This window comes from Oncorhynchus mykiss, chromosome 22, assembly GCF_057628025.1.
Source record: "Oncorhynchus mykiss isolate SJ-2025 chromosome 22, ASM5762802v1, whole genome shotgun sequence".
Taxonomy (NCBI): Eukaryota; Metazoa; Chordata; class Actinopteri; order Salmoniformes; family Salmonidae; genus Oncorhynchus; species Oncorhynchus mykiss.
The window spans coordinates 58,444,487-58,470,194 of NC_143043.1; the positions used below are offsets into that span (position 1 = coordinate 58,444,487).

The window sequence follows — 25,708 nt, forward strand, 5'->3', positions numbered from 1 at the left end:
ACTTAGGTTGGAGTCATTAAAACTAATTTTTCAACCACTCCACAAATTTCTTGTTTACAAACTATAGTTTTGGCAAGTCGGTTAGGACATCGACTTTGTGCATGACACAAGTAATGTTTCCAACAATTGTTTACAGAAAGATTATTTCACTGTATCACAATTCCATTGGGTCAGAAGTTTACATACACTAACTTGACTGTGCCTTTAAACAGCTTGGGAAATTCCAGAAAATGATGTCATAGCTTTAGAAGCTTCTGAAAGGCTAATTGACATCATCTGAGTCAATTGGAGGTGGACCTGTGGATGTATTTCAAGGAATACCTTCAAACTCAGTTACTCTTTGCTTGACCTCATGGGAAAATAAAAAGAAATCAGCCAAGACCTCAGAAAATAAATTGTAGACCTTCACAAGTCTGGTTCATCCTTGAGAGCAATTTCCAAACGCCTGAAGGTTCCACGTCCATCTGTACAAACAATAGTACGCAAGTATAAACACCATGGGACCACACAGCCGTCATACCGCTCAGGAAGGAGACATCCCAGAGATTAACATACTTTGTTAAGCGAAAAGTGCAAATCAATCCCAGAACAACAGCAAAGGACCCTGTGAAGATGCTGGAGGAAATGGTTACAAAAGTATCTATATCCACAGTAAAAGTCCTTTATCGACAAAACCTGAAAGGCTGCTCAGCAAGGAAGAAGCCACTGCTCCAAAACCACCATGAAAAATCCAGACTATGGTTTGCAACTGCACATGGGGACCAAGATCGTACTTTTTGGAGAAATGTCCTCTGGTCTGATGAAACAAAAATAGAACTGTTTGGCCATAATGACCATTGTTATGTTTGGAGGAAAAAGGGGGAGGCTTGCAAGCCGAAGAACACCATCCCAACCGTGAAACACGGGGGTGGCAAGCTGGAAAGGGTTACATAAGTAGCTCTAAAAGTCAGTCCACGATGAGACATATTGTGTATAAATGGAGATATCCCTAGGAGTGGCCGTCCTAAAAAGATGACAGCAAGTGCACAGCACAGAATGCTCAATGAGGTTAAGAAGAATCCTAGAGTGTCAGCTAAAGACTTACAGAAATCTCTGGAAGATGCTAACATATCTGTTGACGAGTCTACAATACATAAAACACTCAACAAGAATGGTGTTCATGGGAGGACACCATGGAAGAAGCCACTGCTGTCCAGAAAAAAACATTGCTGCACGTCTGAAGTTTGCAAAAGAGCACTACTGGCAAAATATTATGTGGACATATGAAACAAAAGTTGTGTTGTTTGGAAGTAACACACAACACTATGTGTGGAGAAAAAAAGGCACAGCACACAAACATCAAAACCTCATCACAAATGTAAACTATTGTGAAGGGAGCATCATGGTTTGGGGCTGCTTTGCTGCCTCAGGGCCTTGACAGCTTGCTGTCATCGACTGAAAAATGTATTCCCAAGTTTAGCCTTACATTCTCCTGCAAAATGTCTTGATATCTATCTACCAACAGAAGTTGGGTGATGCAACAGGACAACAACCCAAAGGACAGAAGTAAATCAACAACAGAATGGCTTCAACAGAAGAAAATACGCCTTCTGGAGAGGCCCAGTCAGTCCTGACCTCAACCCGATTGAGATGCTGTGGCATGACCTCAAGAGCTGTTCACACCAGAAATCCCAAGAATATTGTGGAACTGAAACAGTTTTGTAAAGAGGGATGGTCACATACTTTTACTTCCCACTGTATATCCACTAGTTCCAATATATCCATGACATCCTGTGCCTGAGGGTGATAGTTTATAGTGTGATTTCCTTTACGGTCCATTGCGGTTTTTAAAACAGCATTATAATCTCCCACCATAATAATAGTCTTGTATTGCTTGCAGGTAGATAATGTATTATATATATATATACTGTATATATTTTCAAAGAAGAGTGGATCATCATTATTTGGTCCGTAAAGGTAAATGAGACATATGTGTTTATGGTCCAATAACATATTTAAAATCATCCATCTACCTTGAGGATCTAGTTGGACAATTTGCACATTCGGATCAATATTACTGTTAATTAATATCATCACCCCTTTTGAGTTTCTTTGCCCATGGGAGAAATATACTTCACCACCATAGGGCCTTTTTCCAGACAACTTCATCTAAATTTGTTGAATGAGTTTCCTGTAAACAATAGATATTATATTCCTTCTCTTTGAGCCAGGTTAATATTGTTCTTTTCTTATTATCTGCTAAACCATTACAATTAAAACTGGCTATACTTATTTCACCATTTACAATAATGATATACAAGTCTCAAATCTATTTATCATAATATATGTTTGTAAACGTTGCATTAAAAATAACAGTGATTGAGTGTCCATAATAGCTGTACCATGATATTTGCATTGCTACTAAGTAACCTTCCAATTGTTCTCCACTATTGCACCCACTAAAGCCCATCCCATCCCTAGTTGGGTTGTCATCCCAGTGACCGGCAGATCACCCCTGTCCCCACGGATCCCTAGGCCCCCAGAGAGGCCAGGGCCATCCTTCGAAAAGAGCCACCCGCTGAACAGAAGCAGATCAACCGCTAAAAGTATTTCCAATGCTCTTACGTCAGTTTGCTTTATATATAGCTAGTAAGATATATGTATAAATATATTCAAAAATCTTGCGTATCTTAATTTCCATCATTAACAATTAATACGTGTAAGAATGTCGGCAAATAAAATAAATGCGGTAATATGTACATGCAGGTAGAGTTATTAAAGTGACTATGCATTGATGATAACAACAAAGAGTAGCAGCCGTGTAAAAGAGGGGGATAGTCTAGGTAGCCATTTGATTAGATGTTCAGGAGTCTTATGGCTTGGGGGTTGTCAAGTAATTATTTAATCAGTGTTCATAAATTCCAATTATATTTATCTGTCTGATACCCAGAGTTTGTAAAGTTCTGGTCTTAAATAAAACAGACAGAATTCCCAGCTCACAATTGATCAATTGATCAGGTTCCAATTTATTTGCGAGAGCTCCAAAGTTTTCACAAATCCATTCCTTCTTATATCATCCTAAACTACACACACACATACACACCAACATGGATTTCTCATGAGTCTAACCACAGTTTATAACCCCTCAACTGACCGTTCCAGGCTCCCCCAGACACAATAACTCTGGAGGAGCACTCCATGTCCTCTCTTATCTCCACATACACTCCTTTCTTCCTAGGTCCATGCCATATAACCCCTTCCTAATGGACAAACATTATTTAATACTACAAGAAAGACAGGGTAGAATTCTTGCCAGTTATAGTGCAGTATACCTCATTTAGTCATTATTGATAAAAATCCCATAACAGGGGTAGAAGCTGTTTAGAAGCCTCTTGGACCTAGACTTGGCACTCGGTATCACTTGTCATGTGGTAGCAGAGAGAACAGTCTATGACTAGTGTGGCTGGAGTCCTTGACAATTTTTAGGGCCTTCCTCTGACACCGCCTGGTATAGAGGTCCTGGATAGCAGGAAGCTTGGCCCCGGTGATGTACTGGGCCGTTCGCACTACCCTCTGTAGTGACTTGCGGTCGGAGGCCGAGCAGTTGCCATACCAGGCAGTGATGCAACCAGTCAGGATGTTTTCGATGGTGCAGCTGTAGAACCTTTTGAGGATCTGATTACCCATGACAAATGTTTTCAGTCTCCTGAGAGGGATTAGGTTTTGTTGTTCCCTCTTCACGACTGTCTTGTTGTGCTTGGACCATGTTAGTTTGTTGGTGATGTGGACGCCAAGGAACTTGAAGCTCTCAACCTGCTCCACTGCAGCTCCGAGAATGAGAATGGGGGCGTGCTTGGTCCTCTTTTTCCTGTAGTCCACAATCATCTCCTTCGTCTTGATCACGTTGAAGGAGAGGTTATTGTCCTGGCACCACACAGCCAGATCTCTGACCACCTCCCTATAGGCTGTCTTATCGTTGTCGGTAATCAGGCCTAACACTGTTGTGTCATCTGCAAATGTAATGATGGTGTTGGAGTCATGCCTGGCCATGAGGTCATGAGTGAACAGGGATTTTTTTTATTTATTATTATTTTTTTCACATTTATTTAACAAGGTACAGTATTTATAACCTAACCCTTTATTTAACCAGGTATGCTAGTTGAGAACAAGTTCTCATTTACAACTGCCACCTGGCCAAGATAAAGCAAAGCAGTGCGACACAAACAACAACACAGAGTTACACATGGAATAAACAAGTGTACAGTCAATAACACAATAGAAAAAAGAAATTATATGTACAGTGTGTGCAAATGGCGTGAGGAGGTAGGCAATAAATAGGCCATAGTAGCTAATTAATTACAATTTAGCAGATTAACACTGGAGTGATAAATGAGCAGGTGATGATGTGCAAGTTGACATACTGGTGTGCAAAAGAGCAGAAAAGTATATAAAAACAATATGGGGATGAGGTAGGTATATTGGGTGGGCTATTTAGAGATGGACTATGTACAGCTGCAGCGATCGGTTAGCTGTTCAGATAGCTGATGTTTAAAGCTATTGAGGGAAATATAATTCTCCAGCTTCAGCGATTTTTGCAATTCGTTCCAGTCACTGGCAGCAGAGAACTGGAAGGAAAGGCGGCCAAAGGAGGTGTTGGCTTTGGGGATGACCAGTGAGATATACCTGCTGGAGCGCGTGCAATGGGTGGGTGTTGTTATCGTGACAAGTGAGCTGAGATAAGGCAGAGCTTCACCTAGCATAACCTTATAGATGACCTGGAGCCAGACTACTAGAGCATACAGGTCGCAGTGGTGGGAGGTATAAGGGGCTTTGGTGACAAAACGGATGGCACTGTGATAGACTGCATCCAGTTTGCTGAGTAGAGTATTGGAAGTTATTTTGTAGATGACATCGCCGAAGTCTAGGATCGGTAGGATAGTCAGTTTTACTAGGGTAAGTTTGGCGGTGTGAGTGAGGGTAAGTTTACTAGGGTAAGTTTGGCGTTTTGTTGCGAATTAGAAAGCTGATTCTAGATTTGATTTTGGATTGGAAATGTTTAATATTAGTCTGGAAGGAGAGTTTACAGTCTAGACAGACACCTAGGTATTTGTAGTTCTTATTCTAGGTCAGAAGTGTCCAGTGTACTGATACTAGTCAGGCGGGCGGGTGTGGGCAGCGAACGGTTGAAAAGCATGCATTTGGTTTTACTAGCGTTTAAGAGCAGTTGGAGGCCATGGAAGGAGTGTTGTATGGCATCGAAGCTCAGGAGGGTTTGGAGGGTAGTTAACACAGTGTCCAAAGAAGGGCCAGATGTATATAGAATGGTGTCATCTGCGTAGAGGTGGATTAAGGAATCACCAGCAGCAAGAGCGACGTCATTAATATATAGAGAGAAAATAGTCGGCCGGAGAATTGAACCCTGTAATACCCCCATAGAGACTGTCAGAGGTCCGGACAACAGGCCCTCAGATTTGACACACTGAACTCTGTCTGCGAAGTAGTTGGTGAACCAGGCGAGGTAGTCATTTGAGAAACCATCCACTCCGGAGCCAGGCCCATCCACTGGGGAGCCAAGCCCATCCATTGGGGAGCCAGGCCCATCCATTGGGGAGCCAGGCCCATCCACTGGGAAGCCAGGCCCATCCACTGGGGAGCCAGGCCCATCCACTGGGGAGCCAAGCCCACCCACTGGGGAGCCAGGCCCATCCACTCCAGATCCAGGCCCATCCACTCCGGAGCCAGGCCCATCCACTCCGGAGCCAGGCCCATTCACTGGGGAGCCAGGCCCATCCACTCTGGAGCCCATCCACTCTGGAGCCAGGCCCACCCACTGGGGAGCCAGGCCCATCCACTCTGGAGCCAGGCCCATCCACTCGGGAGCCCGGCCCATCCACTGGGGAGCCCGGCCCATCTACTGGGGAGCCAGGCCCATCCACTCCGGAGCCAGGCCCACCCACTGGGGAGCCAGGCCCATCCACTTTGGAGCCCATCCACTCTGGAGCCAGGCCCATCCACTGGGGAGCCCGGCCCATCTACTGGGGAGCCAGGCCCATCCACTCCGGAGCCAGGCCCACCCACTGGGGAGCCAGGCCCATCCACTTTGGAGCCCATCCACTGTGGAGCCAGGCCCATCCACTGGGGAGCCAGGCCAAGCCAATCAGAATATGTTTTTTTTCCACAATAGGGCTTTATAACAGACATAAATACTCCTCCGTTTTATCAGCTGTCCAGGTGGCTGGTCTCAGACGATCCCCCAGGTGAAGAAGCCAGATGTGGAGGTCCTGGGAGGGCGTGGTTTCACGTGGTCTGTGGTTGTGAGGCTGGTTGGACGTACTGGAGGAAGTTTATGGTAGAGAAATTAACATTAAATTCTTTGGCAACAGCTCTGTTGTACATTCCTGTAGTCAGTATGCCAATTACACGCCCCACTCAAAACTTGAGACATCTGTGGCATTGTGTTGTATGACAAAACAAAATAGTGGCCTTTTATTGACCCCAGCACAGGGTGCACACCTGTGTAATGATCATGCTGTTAAATCATCTTCTTGATATGCCACACCTGTCAGGTGGATGGATTATCTTGGCAAAAGAGAAATGCTCACTAACAGGGATGTAAACAAATTTCTGCACAAAATTGAAGAGAAATAAGCTTTTTTTGCGTATGGAAAATTTCCGGGATCTTTTATTTCAGCTCATGAAACATGGGTCCAATACTTTACATGTTGTGTTTATGTCTTTGTTCAGCATAAAATAACATAAAGAAATGTTTAGTTGTCCAGTTCTTCTTGGAACATCAGAAGCAGCCATTGTAGTTATTTACCTGTCTCGGATAGACAATGTAACATCGCTTCCATGAAACTAGAAAATAGACTGTCCCCATTTTGAAACGAGGGTGGGAACACAATTGGACAAAGAAGTAGGGCTCCCTTCTTTACAAAGCCAGGGAAAATGAGTCAACCTGCAATGTCCTGGCAGATAGGATAAGTCCAATGTCTCTATTGAACAAGGACAACCATATCTACTCACTGCTAGCGTGACCATGCAATCTGTGAAACACAAAGGCCACAAAAATTGTGGGAAAATTAAAAAATAGAGCTATAGTGTATAATTATGTCTGAAACACCTCTCATCACTCATAATTATGTCTGAAACACCCTCTCATCACTCATAATTATGTAGGGAGACTGGACAACCACCCCTAATAGTGGGTGCATTCGTATGCCCAGCCGTTACTGACGCCCTGCCAGATCTTACATCGCCTGGATAGGTATTTTATGTATCAGTATGTTATAGCAATCTGTCAGTCGATGACACAGTCAATGATGTGGAACGCAACCATGTGTTGATGAATGCAACGTGACCCTTGTCTAGAGGTGAAGTTTGCCTTTAATGTAATGCAATCAGGAATTTAGTAGAACACGATTTAGACCTGACTGTAATCTCTAATTCTCTCTCTGCCTCCCTCGCTCCCTCTCTCTCTGCCTCTGTCATTCTCTCTCTCTGCCTCCTCTCCCCCTCCCTTTCTCTCTGCCTCCCTCTCTCTCTGCCTCCCTCTCTCCCTCTCTCTCCCTCTCCCTCACACACATATGGTAGGCGTGCCCAACTTCCCAGACTCTTGATCAAGTGCAGAACCATTTGCACAGAAGGCAATTAAAAGCTTTAGTGGTTCCTGCCATCAGATGAGTGGTGTGGGGCCCCAGCCTGATCCCAGATCGCTCCCGGACACAAGCTTATTGGACAGGGCCACTCTGAGCCAGACCGCTCCCAGACTCTAGTTTATTGGACAGAGCCACTCTGACCCAGTGAAATGGCATCAGTAATGCACACCAAATAGACTCCAGGTAGCCTGTGAGAGCCAAGTGGAAGGCATCTGCATGAATCAACAATAAATGATGCTGGCTGTAACGTGTGGAGGGGTGCAACTGTCTGCCCCGTAATGTGATGTTCAAATATACTGGTAAACACTTTCCAAATCTGCTGTTAAAGTCAACAAATGAGATTAGAGATAGGATTAAATATCTACAAATGGTAGACATACTGTAGAATGGTACGGTGATCCTAGGGGGTAAACATGCTTTTAGAATGTAATAACAGTGCACCATAATAGGGAACATTTAAATACTCCAAACATAAAGAATGCTAGAGATGTAGATTTGTTTCAACAGACCATTAAACTCAGGGTTATCTGACATGAGTGGCAACTTTTGAAATGTAGTGACAGTTTGAACACTCTGTCGTGTCTTTGGCTATGCCGGATTAAGTGATATGACATGCTATATAAACTCATTTATCCGTAATGAATATTACCTGATTGAGCTAATCATGTAAATGTTAATAACTAGAGAGTCGGGCACCACTAAATAATATTTATAGAGCTGTTATCTTCCGAATAAACTCTTAAAGACCTAGTAATATTTTACATCAATAGCAGTCAATATTAATCGTCATCTTAATTCAGTCTCATCTGAAAGTTGAAAATTCTTGGTTATCTGCACGAACCCTGGCTAACAAGTTCAACCAGCAATACAAAATTGTGTTTAATTATTTATTTACTAAATACCTAACTAATCACACAGAATTACACATACACATAATTAAATCATAACTTGATTACAAATGACGTCATAAAGGAAAACGTCCCTAGCGGGCGGAACAGATATGACAGCTTGTTACACAAAAGAAAAGGGGATGGGTTTGAGTGAAAGAGCGGGAAGACTGAGGAACTGTGCTATCGTATGGACAGTATCTTATGCATTCTAAATTACCGCCCATTTGGAAAAGGAAAATGCAATAAATATTTACTCTGAGCTGCGCTTCGGTATGTTGGTGGTAGATGGAAGGCAGTGTTGCCCAACCGAGTCCTTCGTCCTTTGAAGAATGTCTCTGCTGGTAAATTGAATACGTTGTAGTAACGTAGTTGTGGTAGATGGGATACTCTGTCTGTTCCTTGGGGACCACCAGATGGGGACCATCGTTGTGGTCCCCATCTGGTGGTCGACCCGGGTAGGGTTTCTGCAAATGAAGAAGTCCGCTCCATGGCTGGGCAGCGGATGTCCGGATTGGGATCGTCGTTCCGGACCCGTCGTCTGGTCGTCCAGACTGGAAGATCTGGGCAGTAACTTAGGCAGATGTTAACAACGCACACACACTCATGCAATATACAGTGCCTTGCAAAAGTATTCGGCCCCCTTGAACTTTGCGACCTTTTGCCACATTTCAGGCTTCAAACATAAAGATATAAAACTGTATTTTTTGTGAAGAATCAACAACAAGTGGGACACAATCATGAAGTGGAACGACATTTATTGGATATTTCAAACTTTTTTAACAAATCAAAAACTGAAAAATTGGGCGTGCAAAATTATTCAGCCCCTTTACTTTCAGTGCAGCAAACTCTCTCCAGAAGTTCAGTGAGGATCTCTGAATGATCCAATGTTGACCTAAATGACTAATGATGATAAATACAATCCACCTGTGTGTAATCAAGTCTCCGTATAAATGCACCTGCACTGTGATAGTCTCAGAGGTCCGTTAAAAGCGCAGAGAGCATCATGAAGAACAAGGAACACACCAGGCAGGTCCGAGATACTGTTGTGAAGAAGTTTAAAGCTGGATTTGGATGCAAAAAGATTTCCCAAGCTTTAAACATCCCAAGGAGCACTGTGCAAGCAATAATATTGAAATGGAAGGAGTATCAGACCACTGCAAATCTACCAAGACCTGGCCGTCCCTCTAAACTTTCAGCTCATACAAGGAGAAGACTGATCAGAGATGCAGCCAAGAGGCCCATGATCACTCTGGATGAACTGCAGAGATCTACAGCTGAGGTGGGAGACTCTGTCCATAGGACAACAATCAGTCGTATATTGCACAAATCTGGCCTTTATGGAAGAGTGGCAAGAAGAAAGCCATTTCTTAAAGATATCCATAAAAAGTGTCGTTTAAAGTTTGCCACAAGCCACCTGGGAGACACACCAAACATGTGGAAGAAGGTGCTCTGGTCAGATGAAACCAAAATTGAACTTTTTGGCAACAATGCAAAACGTTATGTTTGGCGTAAAAGCAACACAGCTCATCACCCTGAACACACCATCTCCACTGTCAAACATGGTGGTGGCAGCATCATGGTTTGGGCCTGCTTTTCTTCAGCAGGGACAGGGAAGATGGTTAAAATTGATGGGAAGATGGATGGAGCCAAATACAGGACCATTCTGGAAGAAAACCTGATGGAGTCTGCAAAAGACCTGAGACTGGGACGGAGATTTGTCTTCCAACAAGACAATGATCCAAAACATAAAGCAAAATCTACAATGGAATGGTTCAAAAATAAACATATCCAGGTGTTAGAATGGCCAAGTCAAAGTCCAGACCTGAATCTAATCGAGAATCTGTGGAAAGAACTGAAAACTGCTGTTCACAAATGCTCTCCATCCAACCTCACTGAGCTCGAGCTGTTTTGCAAGGAGGAATGGGAAAAAATGTCAGTCTCTCGATGTGCAAAACTGATAGAGACATACCCCAAGCGACTTACAGCTGTAATCGCAGCAAAAGGTGGCGCTACAAAGTATTAATTTAAGGGGGCTGAATAATTTTGCACGCCCAATTTTTCAGTTTTTGATTTGTTAAAAAAGTTTGAAATATCCAATAAATGTCGTTCCACTTCACGATTGTGTCCCACTTGTTGTTGATTCTTCACAAAAAAATACAGTTTTATATCTTTATGTTTGAAGCCTGAAATGTGGCAAAAGGTCGCAAAGTTCAAGGGGGCCGAATACTTTCGCAAGGCACTGTAGCATTACATTTCCTCCCAAATGAGCGGCGGTTGTGGCACTAACTGATGGTTGTATGTGGAAGTTGTTTATGGCTCTATCACTTTCTACGTGCCGAAGAAAATGAAACAAAATGAATGAAAACATAAATAAACAAAATATAGTTATGCCACCTTAATAATCTAATTGGACTGTATTTTATCTACGTCCATGGTCTTGGCAAAATGACCCGATCATGGCATTGTCTAATGTCATATCTAGGGCTTTCCTAATTTGTGGGGTGTTGCTTAGGGTGCTATCCTAAGTTGATAACTACAGTATATGATAAGTCTACAGCTGTAAGGCACTAGTTTTGGGCAGTCTACAGGGATGACCTTTGGAGTTCTGAGAAGAAAACTGGTGAGTACTGTAGCTTTAGATTTAAAGGCCTCAAAATAAATGTTCAACTTTACTAAGGCTGGTATTTTGCTCGGACCCTTAAGTGATCCTAGCATAAATCCTAATTGGATGTTCCGTTGTGCATGTGCGTTTATGCTTACACAAGCACACGTCAAGGGAAGGAAACCAAGTATCCTGGCAGATTACAACTTATTCGGAATGAGTCTGACGTAGTCAGGTAATTTTCAGGTCAATGCCTGGAGATCAGTCAGAATTGGTGTTGAGAGAGTCTGTAGTGGTTTTACTACCAGTCACTGTCTTCCACTATTGTAGTGGTGGTAGGTATGAAGAAGTATACTTCATAGCTATGTTATCCATGGAGGAGCTAACCTCATGACGGAAATACTCTAAGTATTAAACCAGTTTTACGTGGTGTGATCGTGGTTCATGACTTCTAATAACTTTTCTCCTGAAGGAGGGTTCTATTTCTAGTGGCGTGTGTTAACCATTGGAAGAGTGCAATGGAGATTCCCTTCCCCGTGTTGCACTCTGAGTGACTCCTATGTTGCTATTATCAATAGCAATTTAACTTGTGAGGTTACTAATCCTCTTACTGTTGCTGGACTGACTGTGGTATTGGTACTGGTACTCAAGGGGTCCAGTTGTCTTACAGATTTATTCTGAAATGTTATCCTACAGTAATACACGATTAGAGCATTTTACTAGTTGTCTTGTAGTGACTACTACACATGGCAAGGAATTATTATTGTTGCCATTTGTTTTGGAGGTGGACAAGTCCACTGGACTTCCTTCACGACCAGTGTGGTACGCCTCAGTACTATCTTAGATGTGTTCTAAGATAATCCCCGTCTAGGGGCCTGTCTGCTCCTCGCTGTTCTCAAAGGGGAGTTAACAACTAGATTTGATTTCTGCTCTGGTGCTCATACGGTGTTGTCCGTAGTCTCGACCCCCCCACCGGCCTCAATAAGGCTCATCATGGGTCTGGGCTACTATTCCCATCCTTTGTGTCTCGGGACCCCCCCACCAGTATGTGGTGTTGGTATCCGAGGCGCAAACGAAAGGTTCGGACCCTATGTACGAGCTGTCAGTGGCTGCTTTATTATGAGAGTGGATGTAACCTTCCAACCAAATCTCCTGGTGTTTGTGCTTCAACACCCTCAGTGGCTGTCGAGGTCTGTCAGTCACCACCGCGTCCGCGTGTGGCAACCTCTTGAGTACCTGCAAACTGAGACGAGGATATCGGTCTGTGATATCGCAAAGTGTTTCACCAGTGGGAGTCATCGGGTCAGTTGCTGGACTGACGCTATTAGTGTCATTGTAAGGGTTGACAGTCCCCCACAAAGCGGAAGGTGTATCCTCGGAAGCAGAGTATACTCTGCGCGGCTGCAGTGCTTGCGGAAGTGTCCGAAGGGAAAGAGAAGTTCATCTCAACTACCGTATTGCACGACTGCAAGGAGGAGGGAAGTTGCTCATTCACAGAGACAGCTGGCTCGAAATCATGACAGGAATGGTCAATCAGATTGGCTGATGGAATGTGTCGAGATATCGTAATATCTCCTTGGATCGGATTCTGCCCCAAGAGGTTTCTAAAAGTATTTTTTACCAAGGGGTGCTTTTAAGAGATACTCCTCATGAATGACTGCGTTGCAGCTAGCGTTAGGGGAAGACAGTGTGGTCAGTGGAGGAGGCACGGTGGCCTGTGACCATTTCTGGTTGGTTTTCCAATCCATCAATGGGAGTAACCGATCCATCAAGTCTGCTCCAAGTAGCAGGGTTACAGTTTCGAGGCTGGTAACATACACAGGGTGAACAAGGGATACGTCCTTGAAGTGTAATTTCAGCATGACTCTCAATGTGAGAGACGAGGTAGTCTGAGTGACCCCTCGAAGTGTAGTGTCGCATCGTTCCACTTTTAACCAACGTTTAGTTGGTTTCAAAGCCTTTTTGAGATCATCAAACAATGTTTGAGAGATGAGTGATATTGTCGCACCCGAATCAATTAGCGCATGACAAGTTAAGCAGTCCTCCAGGACTGTTTCCAGGTATGGTCGTTTCGATTCGTGTTTAGTGGACATATTCCCCACAAAGTGGAGTGGTCGTTCACAACAACGTGATGTGTCAATTCTGTTCAAGGTGGAAGCAGATCGACTTTTCAGATTTTGAGTGGGCTTGGCTTTAACGAAGCGTTTGTGCTTTTTCTTCGCAACCTTTGTATCAGAGTCTATAGACAAAGCCTGTGGTCTTGTTTCTTGATCAAGCGGGCCCTGGATAGGGTCTCGAGTGAGAGCGGGAGAGATTTGAATTTTAACGTCCTTGCTATGGGTGTTAATTCCTGCGGACCTGGTGTCCGGTAATTCCCTGTCTAGTCCTTGTGACTTATCTTTGACCCTTTCTCAAATGTTTCTCGCTTTAGTTCTTCACGTAGTGGATCTTCTGGAGAACATTGGTCTACGTTTTGATCATCCTTCAACCCTTTGTTACCCTTGTGCTCTGACACTTTGTGTGGGTTGCAGGAACGTAGTGAACAGGTCGATTGTAGCGGTAGTTGTTTTGATGGCGACGTACTTTACAGCTATTTCGGCCGCGGAGGTTATTGGAATCATGGTTTCATGGTAGAAACTGTTGTTGCGCGTCATCTCTTAATGCTCAAATACCTCATAATTCACCCTCTAACTGGAGTGAGTGCTCCTGGTCAAACTTCAAAACCGAGTGGTCAGGGCTCTTGGCATTGCAAGCTTTTGATGCCTTAAAAGCTGTGCTTGCAAGCTCTCTGAGTTGTAAGATAGTCAAGCCAACGTGGGCTGCAGGGCCCAAGTAGGTAATGAAGGTGGGATACATGTTCGACAGGAACATCTGTTTAAATGGTAACAGGTCTTCGATGCCTGTTTCAGTGAGTAGGCCAAAGTAAGCTGAACGAAGCCTATTATAGTAAGCTTGTGGGTGTTCATTCCGAGCTTGTTTGACCGTGTTAGCCAGTAAGCTAACTTGTTTGCAAGTTGCAGAACCACTGAATTCTAATTTCAAAGCTGTGGCAAGTTTAGCGTAGTCATTTAGCACGTGTTGCTGTTGTAGGCGAATTAACCTTGTCACGTGTCTAATCGACGTGCGCTTCACATCAGAACCTGTAGCGTTCGGGTAGCCATCCAACACGTCCTCTATGTCAGCTAGGAACGTCTCAGTAATGTTTGGCTGACCTGGAACGGGGTCAAAGATGGGGAAATTCTTGACGAGTTTGTGAAGGTATTCCGCGTCAAGCGGGCGGAAAGGGTTGGCTTCATCCTGTGGGGAAAGTGGGGCCGAAAGGCCAAGAGGAGAAGCCAAGCTTTGGCTTTGTTGGCCAAGAGGTGCCATATTACTCAGTGCCGAATGGCCAAGAGGAGAAGACTGAGGGGCACTTAATGGAGGCAAGGTATGAAACCTATCGTCTTCACTCCTTTGAGTACAGGGCTCCGGTTGCTTGGATGGATATTAGTGCTGTAGAGCGTGACCATTCTGGACTTCCTCCAGATGATACCTAAGGGTGGTATTCTGCTGCATTGCAGAGTCCACTTGAGCGCTTAGAGTACTGATTTTGGACATGTGAGTGTCGCACTTGCTCCTTTCGGTCTCAAACTTATCTGTCATGGTTTGCAGATAGAGGTCTTGAGTACGGAGCGAGATATTCAGTGAGATTTCTTCCGCTTGCTTAGAAATCAAGATTTCCATCTTCATCACCCGAGTCACTGCCCTAGCACACTCTGCCAACCCGGATGTCCTAGCCATGTCTGAATCCTGGCTCAGGAAGACCACCAAAAACCCTGACATTTCCATCCCTAACTATAACATTTTCCGACAAGATAGAACTGCCAAAGGGGGCGATGTTGCAATCTACTGCAGAGATAGCATGCAGAGTTCTGTCTTACTATCCAGGTCTGTACCCAAACAATTTGAGCTTCTACTTTTAAAAATCCACCTTTCCAGAAACAAGTCTCTCACTGTTGCCGCTTAGTGTAGACCACCCTCTGCCCCCAGCTGTGCCAAAGACACCATTAATGAACAGACTGCCCCCCCATCTATCTTCAGAGCTCGTGCTGCTAGATGACCTAAACTAGGACATGCTTAACACCCCGGCCATCCTACAATCTAAGCTTGATGCCCTCAATCTCTCACAAATTATCAATGAACCCACCAGGTACAACGCCAAATCTGTAAACACGGACACCCTCATATATATTATCCTAACCAACTTGCCCTCCAAATATACCTCTGCTGTTTTCAACCAAGATCTCAGTGATCACTACCTCATTGCCTGCATCCGTAATGGGTCTGCGGTCAAAAGGCCACCCCTCATCACTGTAAAACGCTCCCTAAAACACTTCAGCGAGCAGGCCTTTCTAATCGACCTGGCCCGGGTATCCTGGAAAGATATTGACCTCATCCCGTCAGTAGAGGATGCCTGGTCATTCTTTAAAAGTGCCTTCCTCACCATCTTAAATAAGCATGCCCCTTTCAAAAAAATTAGAACCAGGAACAGATATAGCCCTTGGTTCTCTCCAGACCTGACTGCCCTTGACCAGCACGAAAACATCCTGTGGCGTTCTGCAATAGCATCGAATAGCACCCGTGATATTCAACTTTTCAGGAAAGTTAGGAACAAATATACACAGGCAGTTAGGAAAGCTAAGGCTAGCTTTTTCAAGTAAGGTAAGTCTGTTTTTGCCTCTTCGTTCGGTGACGTCGATAGACCAGTCGTGGATTAGTAAGGTTCCAAGTAGCTCTAGGTAGCTAGCAGGCCGCGGTTAGCAAAATGGGCCTTCAGCGGACGTCACGCCTGAGGAATCCTTGGGCAGATTATGTCGGTATTCCAGTCGTAGAGAATCAGCGGGGTTCCGTGCCCCGTACCGGCAGTAGGAGGCGTCCAGATATTGTAGCCCAGGAGCCCTAGCCAGGCTAGCTTCAGGCTAATAGTCACCCGGGATTGCGGTTAGCTAGTTGCGAAGATCCAGATGAAAATGTTCAGAGTTAGGAGAGTTAGGTAGGAATCCGGGGATATGGGGAGAAAAAAAATAGGTCCGTTATGCTCTGGTTTGAGTCAAGATTGTACGAACTGGTGAGAGCTTTCTGAGCTAAAGGTTAGCTGATGACCGGTAGCAGTAGTTTGCTGACTGATAGCTGGTAGGTAGTTAGTGACTAGCTTCAGTTGAGGGATTCCAGATCCGAAGTAAATAGAAATACTTTAGAAAAAAACAGATCCACGCCACATTGGGTGAGGCGGGTTGCAGGAGAGTATTTAGAAGTTGAGGTTTAGGAAAATACTTTTAAAAGATATGCAAAGAAAAATATACATACAAGGGACACGACAGGACAAAGACTGCTACGCCATCATGGATAAGTGTGGAAAAGGTCAAGGGGTCTGAATACTTTCAGAAGGCATTGTATTTGTCCATGTTTCATGTTGTTAGTTTGTATGTGCCACTCATACATTTCCACCCTGTTAGGCAAAATTATATAGAAAAAAAATTGAAATGTTAAAATATGTTTGATTGAGAAGTTTTCACTATTATGCTAGCTCAATATCGTTTACTCACAGAGCTATGGCTAATTTAGGCTCAAAATTTCCACCCTGTTAGATTCCATCCACCCTGTTAGAATTATGCACAAATTGGAAAATCCGTGCCTGAGCTTGACCAAAATGTTTTTCTTAAAGTCCAACATGTCTCTTTTCTGATAGAATGCAAAATAAAACTTTTGCCCCCAAAGGTTTTGAGGTCCAAATGACCCAGCTACTCTAATCTATCGCATCTGATTAAATAATGATGGTTGATAAACTGAATCAGGTTAGTTACAACTGGGGGTGAAGCAAAAACCTACAGGAAGGTAGCTTTCCAGGAACATGGTTGGAGAGCCCTAATTTAGGACATCAACAGCCAGCCAGGGTTTTCGTGTGTGTTTGGTCTTCGGTCTGTTGCAGGTAGAATAGCTCAGCCTCCTCATTGATAGCCCCTACTTTAGACATTGCAAGCCAAGAAATTGCAAAATACAACATTGTTGTAGTCTATACCCTAAATCATTTGATTAATGATGCACAGTTCAGCCTGGTGGTTGACACACCTACCTATGCCCCTAAGATGAGATAGTTTGTGTTTATTTATTTAACTATTATTTATTTAACCTGGTTCTGTAGTGACCCCTCTAACACTGATATGCATTGCCTTAGACCACTGCACCACTCGGGAGCCCGAAGTAGACTGCGGCAAATAGTTTCCTCCGTTGCAAAAATACTGAATCTTAGGAGTCAAGCTTGACGCCCAGAAATGCAAGTCGACCGCAAAGGAGTTGAGGAATCGATTATTTTGGAGTCGACTCCTCAACACAACCTAAAGCACACCGATGCCGCATTTTATATCACTGCATGATAAAACTGGGGGGGACAAAAATGAAATTTCAGAATATGGTTGGGGTGGTCATGTCCCCCCATCCCCAATGAAAGTTGTGCCCCTCAATGCAGTTGCAGCATATAATGATATTACTTATATGTAAGTATATACATTAGTAGTGCAGTAAGGTGACAGAACTATTGCATTGGTCAGGTAGACAAAACTGACTTCTGCGTGTAAAGAATATGAATAAATGTTAATAAATGTGTGGTAGGGTGCAGGAGTCAGCCCAGGGTTCAGCTGTTGGGGCAGTCTTGTGGCTTGGGGTAGAGACAGGTGGTCCGAGACTTGATGTTGACCTGGGCGTAAGGAAAGCGGCAAATAGCAAGCGGGAGGACATTTTTTTGTTATCTGGGAAGCTGCTTACTAATCTGCCTCCACCTACCTAGTAAAGTAGCCTATGATGTTAGACTCTGAAAAACATATACGTTTTTACATAGCACTGAGCCTGAGAATGGTTACAACGCAGTTTTCCATTGTTTAGCTAGTTAAATAACTGATGGTGGAAATGAACGGCTGAGATACGATTCGTTGCCTTTTAGTGGAAGCATGGAAATGAAAGGTTCGTAGTTAAACATATTTTTCCATTTCCCGTAGCTAGCTAGCTACCAGTACTGTTTTCCCCTCAAAGAATAAACATGTCGTTGGACGCCAATGTATTTCTAAAACAATATGTGCAAACATGCCTTGTAGCTCATTTCAATCATGGCTTTTTTTAGCATCTCGAACCAACTTGTACGATGATAGTTAGCAACACCAGTGGGTTTAAAAATATATATATTACGGTGAGGGGCCTTTTGTTTCTAAACGGTGCTTGATATTGACCATTGATTTTAGCTATCGCAAGCTAACTTGGTTAACCAGGCCTGGTCAAGCAGAGCAACCTTGTTAGCTAGCTAGAGTTTCCATTTAGTTATCCATGAGTTACACCATCATGGTATTGTTACTAGTAAAACAGTTAATTAGTTATTTAACTATCTTTCTACCTAGCAAGGCAGAATACAGCTTCACCAGCTAGCTAACAGCCCGTATCAACAGCCTTTTAACTTGTTATTGAGGGCACTGGCTAGTTAGCTATTTTGAATCTATTTGGTTAACTTCAAAACCAGTTAACGTTGTTAGTCAACAAAAACATCAGAACCGAATCTGGGCCAAACCAAGGACATCTTCTGGCTCATAGTGTCAAATTAATCGTAGACGGACAGACAATACCTCGTTCTTCACAGTTGATATTTCACTACTGATAAAAACAAAAAAAGACCGGTCGCTGTCTGGCTAGCAATGCTCCTAGACTAGCTAGCTAACATTAGCTAGTTTTGCCTGAAATATGTGGCATTATATATAGTAAAATGAGTCACATCAAATTACATTAATAAAGTCCACAAAAAATAGTTACATGTGGGATGCCTGATGATCAAGGTAAACGTGGATCATTTTGAGAACTAACTTCAGCTAGTTAGTTAGCTAGCTCAAGAGTATCAGACTAGCTGTGCCATTTGACAGTAGGTCATAGCTACATCATCATAAACAAAATGCTAACATACATGGAATAGAATTAACTTATTCTGACAATTTCTGTTGGCTATTATCTGGGCATTGCTTGATCTGTGGCCATATCACGTCAGTGCTGCTATTTGAAAGACACTTCAGTTCAGGGTCAGACAGCGAAGGGTTTTGTAACCTTTATTTAACAAGACAAGTCAGTTAAGAACAAATTATTATTTACAATGACGGTCTACCCTGGCCAAACCCGGATGACGCTGGGGCCAATTGTGCGCAGCCCTATGGGACTCCCAATCACTCCGGTTGTGATACAGCCTGGAATCGAACCAGTTCCTTAGACCGCTGTGCCGCTTGGGAGCCCATTAGTTTTATATCAAACTAATTGTTGATTGGTCCCAACAAATGTCTGAATGTTCTGTCCTCAGAGTGGGGCCTCCAGACTGGACCATGAAGCAGTCAGTGATGAACTAGGTCCTAGGGAAGACTGAATCATTCCTATTAATTAGATCATCCTGCCTGAGAGGTGCACACATGGGATACCATAAATAGCATGACATGGGGATCCCTGCCAAGTCAGCAGCTACTCTTCCTGGGGTTTATTATGGATCCCCATTAGTCACTGTCAAGGCAGCAGCTACTCTTCCTGGGGTTTATTATGGATCCCCATTAGTTCCTGCCAAGGCAGCAGCTACTCTTCCTGGGGTTTATTATGGATCCCCATTAGTCACTGTCAAGGCAGCAGCTACTCTTTCTGGGGTTTATTATGGATCCCCATTAGTTCCTGCCAAGGCAGCAGCTACTCTTCCTGGGGTTTATTATGGATCCCCATTAGTCACTGTCAAGGCAGCAGCTACTCTTCCTGGGGTTTATTATGGATCCCCATTAGTTCCTGCCAAGGTAGTAGCTACTCTTCCTGGGGTTTATTATGGATCCCCATTAGTTCCTGTCAAGGCAGCAGCTACTCTTCCTGGGGTTTATTATGGATCCCCATTAGTTCCTGCCAAGGTAGCAGCTACTCTTCCTGGGGTTTATTATGGATCCCCATTAGTTCCTGCCAAGGTAGCAGCTACTCTTCCTGGGGTTTATTATGGATCCCCATTAGTTCCTGTCAAGGCAGCAGCTACTCTTCCTGGGGTTTATTATGGATCCCCATTAGTTCCTGCCAAGGTAGCAGCTACTCTTCCTGGGGTTTATTATGGATTCCCATTAGCTGCTACTCTTCCTGGGGTTTATTATGGATCCCCATTAGCAGCTACTCTTCCTGGGGTTTATTATGGATTCCCATTAGCTGCTACTCTTCCTGGGGTTTATTATGGATCCCCATTAGCAGCTACTCTTCCTGGGGATTATTATGGATCCCCATTAGTTCCTGTCAAGGCAGCAGCTACTCTTCCTCTGTTTATTATGGATTCCCATTAGCAGCTACTCTTCCTGGGGTTTATTATGGATTCCCATTAGCTGCTACTCTTCCTGGGGTTTATTATGGATCCCCATTAACAGCTACTCTTCCTGGGGTTTATTATGGATCCCCATTAGTTCCTGCCAAGGTAGCAGCTACTCTTCCTGGGGTTTATTATGGATTCCCATTAGCAGCTACTCTTCCTGGGATTTATTATGGATTCCCATTAGCTGCTACTCTTCCTGGGGTCCAAACATGTTAAAATACTTAAATTACACATAAAACAAAGGATAAAACAGTACATCATATACAATTATTACATTACTACATATCTACAATACAAACTGTTTGATACCACCATACAACAATATCCCAATGTGTGCATATGCATGTACTTTTGTGTCTCTTCACACTCCCCGTTGTTCCATAAGGTGTATTTTATGTTTTTATTTGATCTGATTCTACTGCTTCCATCAGTTACCTGATGTGGAATAGAGTTCCATGTAGTCATGGCTCTATGTAGTACTGTGCGCCTCCCATAGTCTATTCTGGACTTGGCGACTGTGAAGAGACCTCTGGTGACATGTCTTGTGGGGTATGCGTGGGTGTATTTTAAACAGACAGCGTGGTACATTCAGCTTGAAAAAACAAGTAATGATGAAGTCAATCTCTCTTCAACTTTGAGCCAGGAGAGATTGACATGCATGTCATTAATGTTAGCTCTCCCTGTACTTTTAAGGGCCAGCCATGCTGCACTGTTCTGAGCTAATTGCAATTTTCCCAAGTCCCTCTTTGTGGCACTTGACCACACAACTGAACAGTAGTCCAGGTGCGACAAAACTAGGGCCTGTAGGACCTGCCTTGTTGATAGTGTTGTTAAGAAGGTAGAAACTAGGGCCTGTAGGACCTGCCTTGTTGATAATGTTGTTAAGAAGGTAGAAACTAGGGCCTGTAGGACCTGCCTTGTTCATAGTGCTGTTAAGAAGGTAGAAACTAGGGCCTGTAGGACCTGCCTTGTTGATAGTGCTATTAAGAAGGTAGAAACTAGGGCCTGTAGGACCTGCCTTGTTGATAATGTTGTTAAGAAGGTAGAAACTAGGGCCTGTAGGACCTGCCTTGTTGATAATGTTGTTAAGAAGGTAGAAACTAGGGCCTGTAGGACCTGCCTTGTTGATAATGTTGTTAAGAAGGTAGAAACTAGGGCCTGTAGGACCTGCCTTGTTGATAATGTTGTTAAGAAGGTAGAAACTAGGGCCTGTAGGACCTGCCTTGTTGATAATGTTGTTAAGAAGGTAGAAACTAGGGCCTGTAGGACCTGCCTTGTTGATAATGTTGTTAAGAAGGTAGAAACTAGGGCCTGTAGGACCTGCCTTGTTGATAATGTTGTTAAGAAGGTATAAACTAGGGCCTGTAGGACCTGCCTTGTTGATAATGTTGTTAAGAAGGTAGAAACTAGGGCCTGTAGGACCTGCCTTGTTGATAGTGTTGTTAAGAAGGTAGAAACTAGGGCCTGTAGGACCTGCCTTGTTGATAGTGCTGTTAAGAAGGTAGAAACTAGGGCCTGTAGGACCTGCCTTGTTGATAGTGTTGTTAAGAAGGTAGAGCAGCGCTTTATTATAGACCGACTTCTCCCCATCTTAGCTACTGTTGTATCAACATGTTTTGACCATGACAGTTTACAATCCAGGGTTACTCCAAGCAGTTTAGTCTCCTCAACTTGCTCAATTTCCACATTATTCATTACAAGATACAGTTGAGGTTTAGGGTTTAGTGAATGATTTTTACCAAATACAATGCTTTTAGGTTTGGAAATATTTAGGACTAACTTATTCCTTGCTACCTATTCCGAAACTAACTGCAGCTCTTTAAGTGTTGCAGTCATTTCAGTTGCTTTAGTAGATACGTGTATAGTGTTGAGTCATCTGCATACACAGACACACTGGCTACTCGTTAGTAAAGATTGAAAAAAGTAAGGGGCCAGGTCTGATTTCTTAACAACTTATTGTCATTTTAGATCTGTAGTTCACAATTTCTTAGCAATGTTAGCAAATATGTCACTATGCATTTATCCAGTTATTCACAATGTATTACTGTCTCACTCTAAATTAAAATAGTATGTACAGGCAAATAAGAAACAGAAGTTAGAAAGTAACAGGTGCAATAGTCTAGCAGAATCAGTGTTGTCTTCCAGGCATATCTAGAGTGGTGGCAGGTCTGTTGAGACAGACCATGAAACAACTAGCTAGATGCTGAGGAGACAGGCCATGAAACAACTAGCAAGATGCTAAGGAGACAGGCCATGAAACAACTAGCAAGATGCTAAGGAGACAGGCCATGAAACAACTAGCTAGATGCTAAGGATGCTAAAATGTTTAAAGGGGGGAAAGTCTCAGTTTCTGCTGCTGCTGCCTGTGGCCATGTTGCTATGGTTACCAGCAGTAAACAGTTGGAGCTAGACGCTAAGCTAGCTGACAGATTTGATTTGGCTAGCTAGCACGATGAAGATTGACAGAGAGTGAGTTAAAAGACCAATATTTTTCTCCTGGGTTGATCTTCGGTTGTACACTTTGATTAACTATATATTTTTTGCGAATGTAATCTTGTTAACCAGAAAGTTATAACATGGAAGGAGCTGTTCTTCTGCATGGCTTCTCTTTGTCTGTCTCTCTCTCAATTCAATTCAAAGGGCTTCATTGGCATGGGAAACGTGTTAACATTGCCAAAGCAAGTGAGGTAGATAATATACAAAAGTGAAATAAACAATAAAAATGAACAGTAAACATTACACTCACAGAAGTTTCAAAAATAATAAAGACATTACAAGTGTTGTAACGATGTACAAATGCTTAAAGTACAAAAGGAAAAATAAATAAGCATAAATATGGGCTGTATTTGCAATGGTGTTTGTTCTTCACTGGTTGCCCTTTTCTTGTGGCAACAGGTCACATCTTGCTGCAGTGATGGCACACTGGAATTTCACCCAGTAGATATGAGAGTTTATCAAAATCGGGTTTGTTTTCAAATTCTTTGTGGATCTGTGTTATCTGAGGGAAACATGTGTCTATAATATGGTCATACATTGGGCAGGAGTTTAAGTGCAGCTCAGTTTCCACCTCATTTTGTGGGCAGTGTGCACATAGCCTGTCTTCTCTTGAGAGCCATGTCTGTCTACGGCGGACTTTCTCAATATCAAGGCTATGCTCACTGAGTCTGTACATAGTGAAAGCTTTCCTTAAGTTTGGGTCAGTCACAGTGGTCAGGTTTTCTGACACTGTGTACTCTCTGTTTAGGGCCAAATAGCATTATAGTCTGCTCTGTTTTTTTGTCATTTCCTTCCAATGTGTCAAGTAATTGGTGAAAATCTAGGCCGTCATTGAAAATAAGAACGTGTTCTTAACTGACTTAACTAGTTAAATAAAGGTATTAAATATATATATATATATATATATTTTTTAATCGGCATATCGGCGCCCAAAAATACCGATTTCCGATTGTTATGAAAACTTGAAATTGGCCCAAATTAATCTGCCATTACGATTAATCGGTCAACCTCTAATAACAACAATGTATACAATATACATTGTAATAAAATAATAAAGTATAACAAATAATAAAATAAAATGGTAGTTAATAATAATAATAATAATAATAATAATAATAATAAAAAATGGGCCTTCCGGGTGGCGCAGTGGTTAAGGGTGCTGTACTGCAGCGCCAGCTGTGCCATCAGAGTCCCTGGGTTCGCGCCCAGGCTCTGTCGTGACCGGGAGGTCCGTGGGGCACGCACAATTGGCCTAGCGTCGTCCGGGTTAGGGAGGGCTTGGTCGGTAGGGATGTCCTTGTCTCATCGCGCACCAGCGACTCCTGTGGCGGGCCGGGCGCAGTGCGCGCTAACCAAGGTTGGTGCGGCTGGCTTCCGGGTTGGAGGCGCGCTGTGTTAAGAAGCAGTGCGGCTGGTTGGGTTGTGTATCGGAGGACGCATGACTTTCAACCTTCGTCTCTCCCAAGCCCGTACGGGAGTTGTAGCGATGAGACAAGATAGTAGCTACTACAACAATTGGATACCATGAAATTGGGGAGAAAAAAGAGGTAAAATTAAAAAATAATAATAATAATAATAAAAAATGGTAACAGTCAATAGTAGAATAATATAATATATAAAAAGCTAAACATGGAAAATGAAACTAACTGTCATCCTCACCATTACATAAGTACTAAAACTACCATCATCATTACTACCACCATATACACACATTACCATCACCCCTACTACCCTTTCTTTGGACTTCTTTAGAATTTTCCAACAGAATTCTGCATGTAGGGCTTCAATTGGATGTTTGTCCCACATTTTAAAGTCTAGTTTATTGAGTGGCCCCCAAACTTCACTTCCTTTGAGGTAGTGAGGTAGGATTACACTCTCAAATATTTTGATCCAAATTCCAAATGGTTTGTTGATTTTTAATAATTTCATACAATGAGGCTTTTTCTTCAGTGCATTGACTGGGCTCCAGAGTGGTGCAGCGGTCTAAGGCACTGCATCTCAGTGCTAGAGGCGTCACTACAGACACCCTGGTTCCAATCCATGCTGTATCACAACCGGTCGTGATTGGGAGTCCCATAGGGTGGTGCACAATTGGCCCAGCGTCGTCCGGGTTTTGCCGGTGTAGGCCGTCATTGTAAATAAGAATTTGTTCTTAACTGACTTGCCTGGTTAAATAAAGGTTAATTTATTTATTTTTTAAATCACTGCCATATTAAAGTTTCCCCATGCACATATGGTCAGACTAAGGAATGAGTCATTTTTTGTGTGTTCAGTAATGGTGTTGTTCAGGTTTCTGACGTTTTCTGGAAAATAATTTTCTGCCAGGGCCCAGTTATGGCAATATTGCTGAATGTTAAGGTTCTGTTGAATACCTTTGGTTGGTGATATAAGAACCAAATCTTCAGCATATAGCAGGTATTTTACCTCTCTACCTCAAATAGTTCAGTCCTGGGGCTGAAATTGGTCCAACATGTCTGCGAATTCATTGATATAAATGTTAAAAAGGTTTGGACTCAAACTGCAGCCTTGTCTCACACCTTGGTTGGGGAGAAAGCCAAATTGACATTTACTTATTACATTTCTTTCTTGAAGAAAGGTTTGAAGTCTTGAATTCAAAATGCTTCAGAAAACCTTTCCCAGGTGGCTGTTTACGCAAATTCCCCTGTAATTGTTGGGTCTGATTTGTCTCCACTTTTGTGGA

At 43.2% G+C, this 25,708-nt stretch overlaps 1 protein-coding gene across 2 annotated transcripts in view; it reads left to right on the forward strand.

Annotated features, from left to right (window-relative positions):
- The first annotated feature begins 17,775 nt into the window (after positions 1-17,775).
- The window catches only part of spopla (speckle type BTB/POZ protein like a), a 110,473-nt gene continuing 102,540 nt past the window's right edge, over positions 17,776-25,708 (forward strand). Inside the window, exon 1 of one of the 2 annotated variants that reach the window (XM_036959444.2) lies at positions 17,776-18,125. The gene's annotated coding sequence lies outside the window, so the exon portion shown is untranslated. The remainder of the gene's footprint in view (positions 18,126-25,708) is intronic. The other variant, XM_036959443.2, reaches the window with a different exon arrangement.